Source organism: Canis lupus, chromosome 11 (genome assembly GCF_048164855.1).
Source record: "Canis lupus baileyi chromosome 11, mCanLup2.hap1, whole genome shotgun sequence".
NCBI classification, from domain to species: domain Eukaryota; kingdom Metazoa; phylum Chordata; class Mammalia; order Carnivora; family Canidae; genus Canis; species Canis lupus.
Genome location: NC_132848.1, coordinates 63,637,280 through 63,653,926, shown reverse-complemented (window position 1 = coordinate 63,653,926; position 16,647 = coordinate 63,637,280). Strand labels below are relative to the sequence as shown.

General features: G+C 41.4%; 1 long non-coding RNA gene across 1 annotated transcript; it reads right to left on the bottom strand.

Moving 5' to 3' along the window:
* Nucleotides 1–221: 221 nt before the first annotated feature.
* LOC140642314 (uncharacterized) lies at nucleotides 222–13,443 on the bottom strand. Its single transcript, XR_012038793.1, has 3 exons — nucleotides 12,148–13,443; nucleotides 6,941–7,090; nucleotides 222–385 (listed from the first exon to the last, which is right to left on the bottom strand). It is a non-coding gene; the product is annotated as an uncharacterized lncRNA (long non-coding RNA).
* Between the last annotated feature and the right edge of the window lie 3,204 nt (nucleotides 13,444–16,647).

Sequence of the window (16,647 nt, the reverse complement as noted above, 5' to 3'; positions counted from 1 at the left end):
CCCCTTTTCAGTCCCTTGTGACATGCAAAACCTTTTATAAATATAGAAAGCAAATCTGACTCTATTTAAAGGAATAGAAACAAATGGTAAGTATTTCTGTACCCCCACATGCAAATATGAGAAAGATAATTTAAGGAATTTTCAAACATTTCAAATGTTTATTTTTAAAACAGGTACAAGATTCACATGGTGTAACAATCAGAAGCACAAGTGATGTTCCTTTCTTTCCCCTCTGAGTCACCCTGCTTCTGCCCTTCTCTGGGTTCGATTACTATCCCCCATTTCTTGTGTGTCCAGATGTTATATACAGACTTGTCGTAGGGATTTTATCTGATATACTTGCAGAAGGCAGCTAAACCGTCCATGTAAGACTGTGAGGCTGGAGCTTGAAGTCGACAGGACAGGCAGTTGGAGAGGGAAGAGGGAGAAAAAACAGGAGGGGAGCAAGTCAGAACCCAGGAGCACAGGCTGGAATCCATGAGGATGGATTAGAGCCTCTGTCAATTCTCTCTGCCCTGACTTGGTAGGGGTATCCTGCTGAAGAAGCCAGCACCCTTCACAGAGCTAACCAAGCACAGGGTGGGAGAAACTGAAGGAGAACCCAGGGGAAGGTGAAGCATTTGCGGGCTGGCCTCACCAAAGGTGCCCGCAGATAAACAATGCTGTGTGTGAACTTCAAAAGTGCCTGCTTCTACCTTGTAAGCATAAGAATCAAAATGCTGCTGCTTGACTTCTGCTTTCCAGACCTCCTGCAAAAATGTCTCTTGAGGCCCACCCTTCCTGGAAACATACAGAGAAAGGAATTTTGGGAAATGTGGTCCAGGCCAATGGACTCAACACATTACAAAGTATACATAGTATGGGCACCATTTTTTAAAATTTCTACACAAATGCTACCACACTATGTATACTCCTTTGTACTTTTTTTAGAGGCCCTGTCATATAATTAGATTGATGCCATTTTTTTCAGCAGTAGTACAGTCTTGCATTCTGTTTGGGTTCCAATTTTTGCTACTTCAAACAATGAAGCAATAAATAATCTTATACAGATGTCCTTTTGCCTGTGTGCAAGTGTGCCTGTATGCTAAGCTCCTAGAAGTTCAATTTCTGGGCTGATGGGTTTCTGTGTTTAAAATTCCAATATAGGGACACCTGGGTGGCTCAGCGGTTAAGCGTCTGCCTTCAACTCAGGGCATGATCCTGGAATCCTGGGATGGAGTCCCACATCGGGGGAACTCCCTTCTATCTCTGCTTCTCCCTCTGCCTATGTCTCTGCCTCTCTTTCTGTGTGTATCTCTCATGAATAAATAAATAAAATCTTAAGAAAAAACTTTAAAAAAATAAATAAAATTCCAATATGTTAGGGTGCCTGAGTAGCTTAGATGGTTAAGCATCTGCCTTCAGCTCAGGTCATGATCTCAGGGTCTTGGGATTGAGCCCAGAGTCTGCCTGGGTGCTCAATGGGAAGTCTGCTTCTCCCTCTCCCTCTGCCTCTCCCCTCTGCTTGTATGTTCTCTCTCTCTCTCTCTCAAATGAATAAGTAAAAAATCTTATAAAATAAAACTCTGATATATATATTGCTCTCTATGGACATAGCAATTTGACTCCTAACTACGACTGTAGTCGTGCCTATTTTCTCATATTCTTGTAACAGTGTCTCTTCAAATGTTTGTCTTTGCAAATATTATAGGTAAGAAAAATGTGTTTCAGCATGGTAGTATGATTGTAATTTGCACTTTTATTACTATGATTGGTTTTGATCTCTTGGGGATATTTCTGAAAAGGAAAGGAAAGAAAAAGCTTCTAAAGTTTAAAAAGTTTTAGAAACTTGGGTTGGATTCAATGTCCATTTAAAAAGTTATGTTTATTAAAATACTGGACCCTCCTCTTCCAAAACAAATTGGATGTTAAAGAACCTCTCACTGGCAGCAAATGATATCACTGATGAGGAGTAGTAGACTGTAAGGTTCCATCCTTTTAGTAGAAAGCAAGGGTAAAGTCCAAACTAGAAGTTGCTAAACCTGCTTTTTAGCAGAAACATACTATACATAGGATTAAATGAGAACAATGTCTTCTATGTATCCGATATATTACAATCTACATCCCTAGGGTTCTATTAGCCTGAGATACAAGGCACAGATACTGGAAACAAATTTCTCTCCTCAGCTATCCTTGGATGATCATTAACAGCCAAATATTAACTATATCTACATCTTAGGTGTTCCTTGTAGATCAAAGTTTCTAACACAAGTTTTTCAGTACCATAAAGCTATGACTTTTGGAGATGGCTGGATTCTACTGTGTTTCTTTCTTAGTTCTTTCATCATTAGAAAACGATTAAATACTTTAAATGGAAAGTATTTCATTTTAAAAAAAATTATAGGATTATCTTTGGTCTGGCTGGCATGGTATTAATGTTCACTTTATAACTCAGATATCCGCATGCGGCACTTAGGTATTTTATTGTTTCCTAGTTGAAGGTTATTTGATTTAGCAGGATATACCAGCATCTCAGCTTTCATTCTCTGAAGTGCTGATTTTTCCTGGAGGAACTCTGATCTACTCGGTGCAAACAAGACCAGCTTCCTCCTGGGAAAGCTCCTTTCAAAACTAAGTGTGTAGCCAGTCCACATCATTGGTGTCTATAGTGGCATTACGTTTGTTAAAGACATCCTGGGAACACAGTTGATGAGTCTGTGCGAAACTGATATTAATTAGGTCCTCTGGTAAGTGTAGGAGATAAGTGCACATGAGTGGAAGGCACACATTAATACTCAACCATCATATACACCTATTTGTTCTGCCTGTGAAATCAAGATTCTCTTCTACTCTGGTTAAGGAGAGTCCTTATCCTGATGGTGGGCTACCTATTGTTAGAAAAGTAAAAAATGGTGACGAGTTTGAGATTTTACCCTACATTCAAGCTAACAAGTTAGTTTGCCAATTTCCTGCATGTTGGGAAAGGCATGAACTTCCTGGATCCCAGACTGCGTTACTCACAGTACAGTAGGCACTAGGATCTTCACACTCTTACCCATGCCCCTTAACCCCCCTGACTGCACAGGGACAATGTGGAGGTGGCCCAAGGGAATGCTGCACATACATTGGGTTTGCACCATGAGCCCAATTTTACAAGGGGGTTTCTTGCAGACCTGCCTAGACTTTGCCCTGAAGAGAAACATTCTTTATTACCTGGATAGCAAACAAATCTGCCCTCTGTCCTGGAGGCAGACACTACCTCTGTCTTCTAATACTGTCCACTGGAGCAGGTAATTTGGAATAAAAACTGCCCTGGGTGGAGAAGAAACCCAAGGGACCCACGGAAAATTGTCGGAAAACAAGAAGAAAGGGCATTTTCTTGATCCATTATCAGATCTAGATTCCTATTTTTTCTTATGCATGATGTTTCCTTCCTTCCTTCCTTCCTTCCTTCCTTCCTTCCTTCCTTCCTTCCTTCCTTCCTTCCTTCCTTCCTTCTTTCCCTTCCTTTCTTCTTCTTCTTCTTCTTTTTTTCTTTCTTTCTTTCTTTCTTTCTTTCTTTCTTTCTTTCTTTCTTTCTTTCTTTCTTTCTTTCTTTCTTTCTTCTTTCTTTCTTTCATGATGTTTTCTATAGCCAAGACACAGTTCTGCATCCTAAGTAGTATCTTCTACTAGTGGATAACTTTCATATATGTAAAGGGTTAGGTTGGAAATAGATGCTAGGTTATGAACACAGGATATAGAGAGCTATAATAATTCTCTGCATAAGTCTCAGGCCAAATTATCAGAATAAAATGAGGGAGAGATCCTTGAGTGCCTAAATTTGCCTCATGGGGAAGCTTCAAATACCGGAGTCTTCTTGGATCTTAAGTTACATCCAAGTAGGTGAGGCCAGGAAGTCCCAGGACCTAATAGGGCCACAAGGACAGGAGTTTTAATGAACTTGGAAAATTGTGGGCTTGGTTTTAGTAGCACTTTTTGATACTCAGCAATGAGCTTAAGGATCTCAAAGACATTCAGACAGTTTGAAAAAGACCTTGAAGAAAAAAAGCAATTTTTTCAGGGACAGAATTATGTTGTCCATAAGAAAACAAATCACATACACCAGCCCCCTGAAATGGCTAACCTTTGCGTAAGGATGCAAAGCAGACTTTCTTGGAGTTCTCAGTAAATCCCTGAGGTGATAGGGAACGCTGATCACAGTGAATATTTAAAGAAAGGATCTTTTCGGAGCCTCTGCCAATAAAATATTCTCTAAGTCAAAGAATACCTTCACCTCCCTGCTTCTTAATAATGAACATGCTGGTCAGGGTAGCAGGCTTCAGTCATTCTCAGCGTTCAGAAAAGACTGACCAGTACGTGTGTATCCTTTAGGAAAGAGTTCTTTCCTCACCCTTTAAAAAATTAATTTCCCTCAGTCCTTATCAGAGAACTATAATTTTTTAAAATCCTGCACATCACTTGAGAACTACTCACTCTGCCAAACGAGATAGATGTGATAACTCTTTCTCACCAAAAGAACAGAAGGCTTGTTACAGGTGTATTAAAAACAGGAAAGAGGGGGCGCCTGGGTGGCTCAGTCGGTTAAGCACCTGCCTTTGGCTCAGGTCATGATCCCAGGACCCCAGAACGAGCCCTGCTCAGCGGGGAACCTGCTTCTCACTTTGCTTCTACCTGCCACTCCCCCTGCTTGGACTCTTTCTCACCCTCTATAAAATGAACTCTTTCTCTCCCTCTGTAAAATAGTAAAATCTTTTAAAAAAAATAACTAAATAAAAAATAAAAACAGGGAAGGAATGTCCTTTTCTTCATTTTTTGCAATCAATTGTGAGAAAATCATTGGTATGATGTAAAAATATTGGAGAAAATTTTGAAAGGAGAAAAAAAGTCACTCATAACCATATTGCCTGAATATAGCTTTTACTCTTTTCATTTTTTAACATTACCTGTTTGTCCTTATTTAAATACATACAAATTTTTGGCACAGTTGCAAGAGGTGTTAATGGCAACCACCAACTCAATTTATGAATATATCATGCTAAATTTTTAAGGAATGGGGTTTTTCTTTAAAAATCATCAAATGCTACCAATGTGTCTTAAAAGCCATGCCTTGGGGTGCCTGGGTGGCTCAGCTGGTTAAGCATCTGACTCTTGGTTTTGGCTCAGGTCATGGTCTCATGGGTCACGAAATCAAGCCCCACATCGGGTTCCATGCTTAGCAGGTAATCTGCTTGGGGGTTCTCTCCCTATGCCCCTCTTCCCACTCATGCATGCACACTCTCTCAAATACATAAATAAATCTTAAAAAAAAAGCCCATGCCATAAGTTATCTTACAGCTTAACTATTACTTTAATAGTTATATTAAGGGAATATATATATTAATATGATAGTGTTTTGGGATCATTCCTAGTTTTGATAGAAGGACCCCATTACCACCACCACCCTTTTTTTATATCAGGTATGACATATAAGCATGAATTAAGTCAACCTAGAATTATATCAGACTATTAAAGTATAAATTAAACAGAAAAGGTGCTAAAATCAGAGCCCTATTTCCTGCTCCTTGAGATTATGATCTGTTGGAACATAGTGTTTGCCATAACGATGTTAAAATATAAGCTTTACAAAAGCATTAATAGTTGGGGAATCTTTGGTCATATTGTCAGACCTTAGCTGATACCTCTCTAAGGGAGCAATCAGTGAAAGCTTCAAATCGACCTACATCACTTACTGGTTTTTAATCTGTAAGGCTAAAAAAATAATAAGGGTAGCAATAATAGATGTAGTTGAGAAGAGGATTGGGGAAAATTTATTGGTAGTCCATCCTATCTCTTCAGGATTCTTTGCAAAGACTCAAATCTGTGGCTCAGAAGGGCTGTGAAAACATTGACTATGCACATGCATTACTGGGTAGGAAAGCTGTTATGGCAGAGATTTCTATGTGTTCACCCAAAACTCATTTTCACGTTTTCACAGGCACACAGCTGGGTGCTATTTCCCAGTCTCCTTTGTGGTTAGATGTGGCCACTGTGACTGTGTTTTAGCCAATGGCCTATGAACCCATGTAATATGTGCCACTTCCAGGCCTGGCAAATAACAGTCTGTAACAGATGAGCTTCTCTGTTCTTTTCTTTCCTGCTTCATGCTGAAGAGCATGACTGACCTTAGATGCCATGAGTTTCCAAGATGGTGGAACCATAATACTGGAAGCCAGTTTGTGAGAGGGACCATCTGATTAGGAACAGCTATTTTGTACTTTTTAGTAAGAATTAGACTTCCATTGTGTTAGGCAAATGAGACTTTGGGGTTGTATCCAGAACAGCTGCTAATGTTACCCTAATTAATATAATTATGAATAGGAAGTTATTTGATTTGTATAATCGCATACACAGACATACATTATTTTTGTTCCTCTGTAAACAAACCATGATGATAGCAGAGACACTACTAGCTAAAAATATTTTAAAGTTAAAGCACAGTTTGGGGACTGATATGCTACCCAGAAAACAATTATCTATAGGATTTAAGAAGCAGCATAGAATAGTGGTTAAGTAGGAGGGATCTGGGGCAAACCTCCTAGATTCCAATCCTGGCTCTGCCATTTGTCATCCGTGTGACCTTAGACAGATGGTCTAAATTTTTTTTTCTCTAATTTCCTCATCTGTGAAATGGAAATAATAGCACATATGTATCTCGCAGGGACTATGTAAGATTTAAATGAATTAATAAACATACAATGCTTCTGTAGTGCCTGGCAAAATAGGCACTCAACAAATGTTAGCTTAATATAATTACCAAGTATGAACCATGTGTCAGAACCCAAAGGAGATGAGGGGAGAGGCCTCTTTGGGTAGAGAGGCCAGGAAAATGCTTGGTCTTGAGATTAGCACCTCTCCTCACTGACAAGCTTCCATACTGGGCAGAAAATGTTGTGGCAAGATACCCCAAATGGAGAATTACCTTAAACTCCTGTGAAGAATATCCCTCCTTCCTGATCATCTGCCGTGGGCATGTCCTGCCTCATGAAGAGACTCCTTTTTCTTCATTACGAAGGGGCAGGTTGTACATCTTTCTTCCGTTTTCCTCTCAAACCCCATCTGTCCTTCAAATCTTCAAAGTAGAGAAGCAAAACAGAATATTAGGGAGCCACAATCTTCTGTCTTTGTTTATTGTTGGTTTTATCTCGTTACCCTTGGGTAAAAATGAGCTGCCTTATAGGCACCTTGAGTAGGAATTAACATTTCATTTACTCAGTAGTATATTCAATTTTTTTTGGTATATTGAAATCTTTAAAAAATGCAGAATTGAGAGGTCCAGATGTATGATTTGTTAATTAAAAATAGGTACAAAGATTTTTAATTCATATTTTTATTGTGGTAAAATATATAAACCTAAAATTCAACACTTTAACCATTTTTAAAGTGTACATACAGTTCAGTGGCATTAAGTACATTCACAATGTTGTACAATCACAACCATGATCCACCTCCACAACTTGTTAATCATTCCCAATGTAAACTCTGTCCCCATTAAACAACAACCCCCACCCCTCTTGCCTTCAACCCCTAGTCATCTCTATTTTACTTCTATCCTTATGCATTTGCCTATTCTAGGTACCTCATAAAAGAGGAATCGTACAATATTTGTCCTTCTGTTTCTGGCTAATTTTTCTTAGTATAAAATTTCCAAGATTCATCCCTGTGGTAACATGTGTCCGAGTATTCCTTTTTACAGTTGAATAATATTCTATTGGGTGTGTATAGATATACACCAAATTTTGTTGATCTACTCATCTGTTGATGGATACTTGGATTGTTTCCACCTCTTGGCTATTGTGAATAATGCTATGAACATGGGTGTACAAGTATCTATTTGAGTCCCTGCTTTCAATTCTCATGGGTACATACCCAAGAGTATAAAAACTGATAATTTGTGTTTTTAAATATGTTTCTACATATGTCTCATTGACCAGAACTATGTCACATGGTGTTTTCTTACTGAAAGGGGATAAGATGGGACTAGAACATGAGGTTTACATTTTTTTTTGTTGTTGTTGTTCCCAACCTCCATAGTCAAAGAGGACATGAAAATGTGGGTTGGAAAAAAAATGATGAGTGAACCCACTTAAAGTATTTGTCACAATATGCATCCTAGAAGTTGAATCTAGAACTGAGATTCCATATCCCCACAGCAGGCAGTATAGATAAGAACTGATTCCCTATAGTGACTATAGTGTTATTGGTATTCTATAAATTCAAATGCAATGCTGTCCTTTCCTGGATCTACTTTTGAATGATTTCCTAACTTAAAGGAACTGTCTCATGTAGTTTCAGTGGGAATTTAGATAAATCTGCTTTTGATAGGTAATTACCCATGGTTTGGTTTATATAAAATAGGCTTTCCAACAGAAGGGGGGCACTCAACTGTAGATAAAGATAATTAAATGATAATTAAAATTGGGTGGTTTAGCAATAACAATATAAATGGGGAAGGAGCAAGATGGCATCTTAAAAAGGAAATCATTTCTATTAGAATGCTCAGAACTAAACACAACTAGTTCTGTTTAAAGATTACTATTCAAAGATTATTGTTCAATTACTCCTACACTTGCTATTTAACTTACCTAAAGACAGTCATTTATCATCTGAAGCTTGGGACTAGGATCTAGCCAAAGCATTTGTAGACACTAGACATTCAGAAAAAAGACTCATCTTTATCTTAGATATAATTTTAAAATTTCCATTATTAAGGGAGAAATCACTGTGGTGACAATCTTATCAATGGTGGGTTTAAGAATGGAATGAAGGATGGGAAGATCAAAGGATTAATTAGGTATTTTGTACATGTCTGATACACACATAGCTAAAGAAAGAGAAGAATGAGGCTGTTAGGATACACTTTCGGGTGTGTAACAGAGTCCCGAAATATCAGTGGGTTGAACAAGATAGTTTATTTCTGTCTTGTGAAGGTGGTACAGGGTAGTTTTAGTGTCTCTACTCCATAGGATCATCCAGGGGCCTTGACTCCTTCTCTCCTGTTTATTTGTCATTCCAAACATCAGGGAGGGAGCTGGGAAGGGGGAAGGGATGGCACATCTCTTATCTTTAAGGGCATGACCAGAAATCACACCCTATTGTGCCTAGAATTTAGACATACGGCCACACCTCACTGCAAGGGCGTCTGGAAATATAGTTTTTTCTGATGGCCATGCGTCCAGGTAAAAATTAAGGGTAATATTAAAAAGGAAAGAGTGGATTTTGAGATACAATGAATAATCTTTGCAAAAAATAATCTTTACCAAAAAATTGTGGTTATTATAGAAAATAGAAAAATTACTTTAAAGCAAATTTGAAAAATTTGGAGCCAGAGGAGATCTTGGGTTTGGGAATAGGATTATAGAATCCCTCCCATTCTCATGACATATTAGCAATTCATTCCTCCTTATGAATTTGAGGCAGTTAAGTACATAACCGGAGCCAGCTATTGCCCTTCATTTGCGATCCTCCCAAGCAAGACAGGCTCCCAAATAATGACTCTATTGTATGTAAGAGACACACACGGGACAAGGCTCTCCCTCTGACTGCATACTATTGCAGATGGATTCGTTCTATGCTACTGCCAATTGCTTCCTGTGAAGAGGATGGCAGCCATATCCTTCCCCTATAAACTTTATCCTCTGTACCTACTCACCATTTGAATCTGATCCATAGAAATGCAGTCAACAGAAAATTGATATGGATAGGATATCCAGGATATAGGATATAACTGTGGTATGGCAGGCATGATAGGGAAAAACTTAGCGGATCAGTCAGAGGGAAAAAGTTTCTACCAGGCCTTGGGGTGGCCCATGGAGAGAGGAGTGGATATAAGGCAGGGTGGGAACTAAGAAAGGGGAAGAAAAATAATCATGAGCAAAAGGAACTATGTTTTCCTATCTCTAGTGAAAGTGGAGTAGGTCTGGAGACATATGACTCTCACATCAGAGGAACTGAGGCAGGCATACCTGTGAGATGGCAGAGACCATTAGCCTAACTTCAAGGTGACCTAATAGAAGGGCAGGAAGTGGAGGGATGCCAGGGAATTACCACAGGAACAGCAGGAACAAGTGTGCCACGATATGGAGGAAATCCAGATATCTGGATATAGATATTCTGATTTTTCAGTTTTATGTATTATATATTGACTACCTATTGTGGGAGACGAAGAATTAGTCTTTTTACCTTCTTTCTCTTCCTATCATCCTTTCAATATGTCTATGACAGTTTTGGTTAAATCAATATTCACTAATAGTCCTAACTGAGCCTTTTCATATACTATGATTGTACTTTCTTTCTGGTACACTTTCTTTGGAGTTACTTCCTTATTTTGTCTTTTGCTTATTTTTTCCTATGTTTATTACAATTTATTCCCACCCTCTCCCCTAGAAGTATAAAGCAGCTCATATAGGTTTCTTTTTGTTTCTTTTTCTTGGAGACATTCTTCTTGGAGTCCTCCACCCTCATTCTCCAATCTGGACTTTCTGCTCTCCAGGCCTGCTGTATGGACATAATCCTGGAAGTCCCTTTGCTGTTCTCCTGGGCTTTCCCTCTTACCACTTCCTATGATGGGTCTCCTGACTCTCGGGTCCCTCTTTCTTGGTTTACCCTCTTGTTTTAATGTCATACACTCTCCAATTTTCTCTAAGACAGAATGCAATTAAGACTTGGCACATTGGAAACAACCTTTATTTCACTCTCATGTTTGCTTTGGTTCTCCCTGTCCAGAGTCCCTGTAGTTCATTCTCTCTGGGTTTCTAGTCTTTTGATTGAGTGGTGGAGGAGCAGTCATTTGCTGTGTGGGGTGGGAAGAGAGTGTAGGAGACTTTTTCTTCTCATGGAAGCTTTCACTCATTCCTGCTTACAGTCCCCTCTAGCACCGCCACCTTTATAAGTATCTGGTGAGCCTTCCTGAGTTTTTTTCAGTGTGAATTAGACCATTTCTTGTACTTCCAGACTATAGGTACCTAACTTTCCATTTTCTTCAGGCCTCTAGGTCAGTTACCACTCATCCATCTGCCCTCCAGATTTCAAAATGTTATTAACATCTCTCATATGCTCTCATCACCTCTCTTATTCTCTGTTACATAGGTTTATGCATTTAAACCCCCTATTGCCATTTTTAGTGGGAATCCAAGAGGGAACAGAAGTAAATGCAGCTCTTCGGTCCTCCATTCAGCCTAGAAATCTCCATACTCTCAACCCATTCCCATCAGACTTTTATCCCCATCATGTTGCTGAAATTGTACTTACCAGATCGAAATCTTGCCTACCCAGTGGTCAGTTCTCAATCTTTTCTTACCTGAATTCTCAACAGGATGGATCAAATTAATTGCCTCTTTTTGCTGCATACCCTCCTGTTTATGCTGCTCTCAGTCCTCTTTTCTGGTTTCTCCTCTTTCTCACCTCAAAATGTTGCAGTGTCCTAGGGCTCTGTCCTCTACCCCTTCTCTCCTCTTGTCTATTTATATTCTCTTGGGTGACATGCAGTCCTGTGAGTTTAAATACCATCTATGTGCCAACATCTTCCAAATATATATCCTCAGCTCCAATCTCTGCAACACCCTGGAGCTCCATACTTGCATAAGTCCATCTATCTGACATTTCCAATTGAAAGTCCAATAGACACGTCAAATTGGACTTCTTCAACATGGAACTTGATTTTATCCCTCAAACCTGCTTCTACCTTCATCTTCTCCATCTCAATGTATTTGTCTAGATTTTACTCAGGTTGAACATCTAGGAATCATCACTGATTATTCCATTTCCCTTATACCCGTATCACCTGCTGGTCCGAGTCACCTCATATCTCATTTGGACCCCTGCAACAGCCTTCTATCTTCCTGGTGTTTCTGTCATCATTCTTGCTTTCCTTCAACACCTACAGCCTATTTTCTGCATAGCAGTGAGAATGTTCTCTATAAAGAGCAAGTCAGCGATGTCACGCCCTACTTACAACCATCCAGTGGTGTCCATCACACCTTGGATGAAGACCCCTCTTTACCAGGGCCTAGGAGGCCAACACAAACCGGTTTCTACCTCCCTTTTGACCTCATTCTCATTCTACTGTGGTCAAACCAGCCTTCTCTGGCAGTTCCATCCACTGTCAGTTCTATCCCTTTAGAAAGTCACCTGCTTCCTAGTGTCCCTGCACCCCTGGAGACATGGCTCTTCTTGACGATGACCACTGGTGGGCTTGCCTTGGGGGAACAAGTGACAGAAACACGTGGTGCAGAATATCCCACCAGACAGGAAGGAGAGTGGCTAGAAAATCAATGTGGCATTTCTTGCATCCTGAGTGTATGGAGCAAAACTCACATGTGCTGATTCATGGAGCACAGTGATGAAAGTACATGTCCTTCCTGAATTAAAAAAAAAAAATCAACATTGTACAATGTTGGTTGACAAGAAGGAGACAAGACAGAGGCAGGGTGACCTGCCTGTATTGTAGATCTGCGGGGGGCAGGGGACAGAGGGACATTCTGGAGGGAGGAATGTATGTAGGGTAGGAAGGATATGCCGGCCAGGAAATATCCTATAAAATTGGCTTTTTAAAAAGCTTCTAAAAAAATAGATCTTAGTGAGTTCATCTTCTGGCTCTAGTAATTCTCTTCTTGGTTTCACACTGGGGTTGAGATTAAGTAATGATCGATTCTAGTCAACCCTAGTCAGCACGGAATGGCTTGGACCCTGGTTGAGTTCAATCAGTGAGACCAGCCGTGGGAAGGAGAAATTTCTGCCACGCTCTTGTTTTGAGATCATTATCAGTGCCTGAGGAATAGCCAGGATTGTTTTGTACACACATTATATCCCAGGCATTGTTATAGAAACTGTGGCTGGTAGCGTGAAAAAGACCCAATTGTTGCTCTCACGGAACTTACATTCAGGTGGAGGAGACCAAGTAAACAAATGAATAGAGGGGTAAACCTGATGCCAGACAAGATAATAAATATAGTCATTTGTTAGGTCAGTGATGGTCTAAGTGTGATCCATAGACAATTGGGGGTTTCTGAGACACAGGAGGCCTGGGAGGTCAAAACTATTTTCACAAAAATCTTAAGATCTTACCTGCCATCGTCACTCTCAATCTCTCGTGAATACACAGTGGTGTTTTCCAAAGGCTACGTGACACGTGATGATGTCTTTTCTGGTATGTACTGGAATGTGTGTAATATGGTAAATATTGACAGCCCACCTAAATATAGGCCAAATAAACAAAGGCTTTTGGGGGTCCTCAATAGTTTTTAAGAGTATAAAGGGGTCCTGGGACCAAATAGTTTGAGAACCACCGTGATAGAGACTGGGGTGGTGGGAGAATTTATATATTGGGGGATCTGTGCACGCACACACATACACATGCACACACAAAATCAGTGCTGTTGATTGGGTGTGCTTGTGGGCACCAAGGTGGGAGCTGGCCTTCTGGGCAGAGATCATGACCTTCACTCCAGAGAGGCACAAGCCCTGAGCTTGAAAAGAACCCAGAGACTTAAGGAATTCAACTCTGAGACATGTCCCAAGGCTCTAAGGGGGGCATTGTTGGTCGGTGCCACCAATCGACAAAACATTTCTTCTTATCCTTTGAACCCCAGGAAGACTTTTCTGGGAACTTCACCTCTTACTCCCACTCTCACAAATAAAAGATTCACATGAGGAGCCTGGGAAGTTACCATTGGGAGCACTCCTGAGAGCAGCTACCAGAAGCAGAGAATCCCAAGGCCTCAGCATCCAGGCCCAGTCCCACAGGCCAGGGTCTAGAGGGCACTGGATTTTTAGGACGTGGTTTATCTTGGCAGACTCTCTGGGGGCACGGGACAAGGAGCCCGGGAACTGGATGGCTCCCTAGGTGAGCTGCTGAGGCTCTATGTGACATGATGACGCCCGGCGTGCCACTCAGCAAACTGCTCCTCCGTGGAGCTGTCAGCTGCATTTCCTGGGAACCCGCTAGCAAGGTGAAGCGGTAGGAGATCTAGGCGCTGAAGCAGTAGCTCCCCAGGGCTGAGGGCCAAGTTATCTATCTATCTATCAAATCCCGTCTCTACTGACATCTGCAAAAACTAGGTGACACCCACACACCTGAGGCTCCTCCGGCAGCGGCCCAATTAAAGGTTGCAGTTTTTCTCTAGCTACTTTCTGACCTGGGAGTCTGAGAGTATGGGTATTGGGGCTTTGCTTCTGATCAAACCATACGGCTGTTCGGGGGTCTAAGCGCTGGGAAGTTTGCACAGGTGAATGTGCATAAGCGTGTGGTACACGTTCCGCTGGGTCACTCTCAGTAGACCCAACAGTGGTTCCTGGACAATGACTGATCGCTGAGTTCCACAGGCAGAAGCAACCTGTCCAGAAAAAAGCCCCGGAACATGCCACTGGATAAAGGTTTAAATGGGCTTCCTGCCAGCGAATGGCATTTGATACTTGTGTGGGTGCAGCCCATGGCAGGACTCCACACAGCTCACAGGAGATCTGTGGGGCCCTGGGGTGTTGCAATGTCACTCTGTCTGGGTAAGTGACAGCCAGGATGTGGGATTTGGGTGATTATTTTTGGTTTGGTTTGTTTCTAGCTCAGAAGAAAGACTATATATAACATTGAGAGAGGCATAACTTCTGGATTGTCAAGGTTGGCGCTAATAGTGAATGATATACTAATATATGTTATATGGAACCACAAGCTTGCAAGAGCAATGCTCACGCACTAGATGAAAGGATAAATCTTCTGTTGTGTAATGGGAAAAGAAAGCTGGCAATGGAAATGCAGTCTTAATATTTTTTTTCCAGCATTGCATGTGTAATTAGGCATTCAGTGACTTCCTCGTCTAAGGAAATTTGACTTTAATGGGAGCTATGTTGGTAACTATGGAAGGAGTCTTTTGAAAATGTGGGAGTGGGGATGGGAAGGGATTAAATGTTAAGATAGATTATTTTCTTGGCCTTGAAACAAAACAAAACAAAACAGACCCCCTCAACTACCACCAATCTGTAAACTATGTGGATAGATGCTAGTAGGCTCATATTCCAAGGCTTGAAAGTTAAGCCAGGAACAGAATGGTCAGATAATTTCCATCTCCTGATGTGTGTATGTTATGTTTTGATCATGTAAGGTTCCCCCTCCAAAAGGGCTTCTGCCTTAAATAAATGCAATTTCATTAATGTCTGGAAATTGCAGAAATTGCGCAGTTTATGATGCAGTGTCACGATGCCTTGGGCAATTAAGACATAACATTGGGTAAATCCAAAGTTCACCATCAGGAAGAATAAGTTTCTAAAACGCAGTGTAACCAAAGCTGGTACAATAAAGTCACTCCCCATCCACTGCCCACTGCCACCCCTGCAAACCTTCCAGAATCACTGGGAATGGCTGGGAGGGGTAACAGCCTGACCAGGAGGAGCGCCAGATCTAACCGCACTCAGCAAGCCTGCCAGATTCCGAGGAGAAAAAGGTTAAGAAATATAGGCAGAAACTGAATTTAAAGATGGTAGGCTGTGGATGGTCCTCAAAGGCAACCGCTCATTTCGAAAGCCCCAGATGCCCCGGTGTGGCTCACCCTGGGGGATGATTGTCCAGAGAGGACAGTCCCCCATAAGGGCATCCCCCCTATAGGGTCATCTTAAATGGCCAGCATCCCTATATGGTTTCAGTACATGGGGCTTAATAGCTAGTCCATTAGGGAAAGGAATCCTTTCTAACTAATAGTAATTTTTAAAATGTTTTGGAAGGAAATATACTTACTGTTCCTCTCCTGGCATTTGACAGGAAATATTTTGAGCCGTCAAAAGGGGGCATCCTTGCTTTTCCAGACAAAAGAAAGAACCATTTGAGTTTGCTTTTCAGAGAAGCCTCAGTGGGAGTGGTAGGCTGTAGCAGAGCTTGTAGTGATTCTAAACAGAACAGGTGTGCTATTAAGGATCCACCTGGGGGCACGCAGCCTGCGTAGCTACAAACTCACTCCTCAAAGCATGGCCATGGGCCAGCGGCAGCAGCATCACCGGGGGGCCTGCTGCAAGTGTGGATTCCAGGGCCCCAGCCCAGGCTTACTGGATCAGGATTTGTATTTAATAAGGTCCCAGGTGGTCAGTGAGCACCTTCAAGTTTGAGCAGCTCTGCTCAATAGCCATGGTTCTCACACTTCTAGGGGAACAAGAAGCACCTGGGGTGCTTGTGAAAAACAGATTCCTGGGCTTCCAACGCCAACCGACTGACCCAGGATTTCCAGCGGAGAGGCCTGGCAATGTGCACGTGGGAAAAGGCTCCAGGTGATATTGGGCAAGAGTGAAGTGTGAGGACCACGACGAGCTACATCCCTAATTTTTGAAAGATGTACATTGTGATCTTAAAAAGCAACTGCTTTCTGCAGAATGCATTCTCCTTTTAGGGGATCCCTGGGTGGCTCAGCGGTTTAGCACCTGCCTTCAGCCCAGGGCGTGATCCTGGGGTCCCTGGATCGAGTCCCACATCGGGCTCCCTGCATGGAGCCTGCTTCTCTCTCTGCCTCTGTGTCTCTCATGAATAAATAAATAAAGAATCTTTAAAAAAAAAAGACTTGCTTTCCTTTGGGAAAAAAATGCATTCTCCTTTTAGAAGGGGCAGTCTCCTTTTTCCTGCTTATTCCTCCTCTTGAAAATAGAATGCTAAGG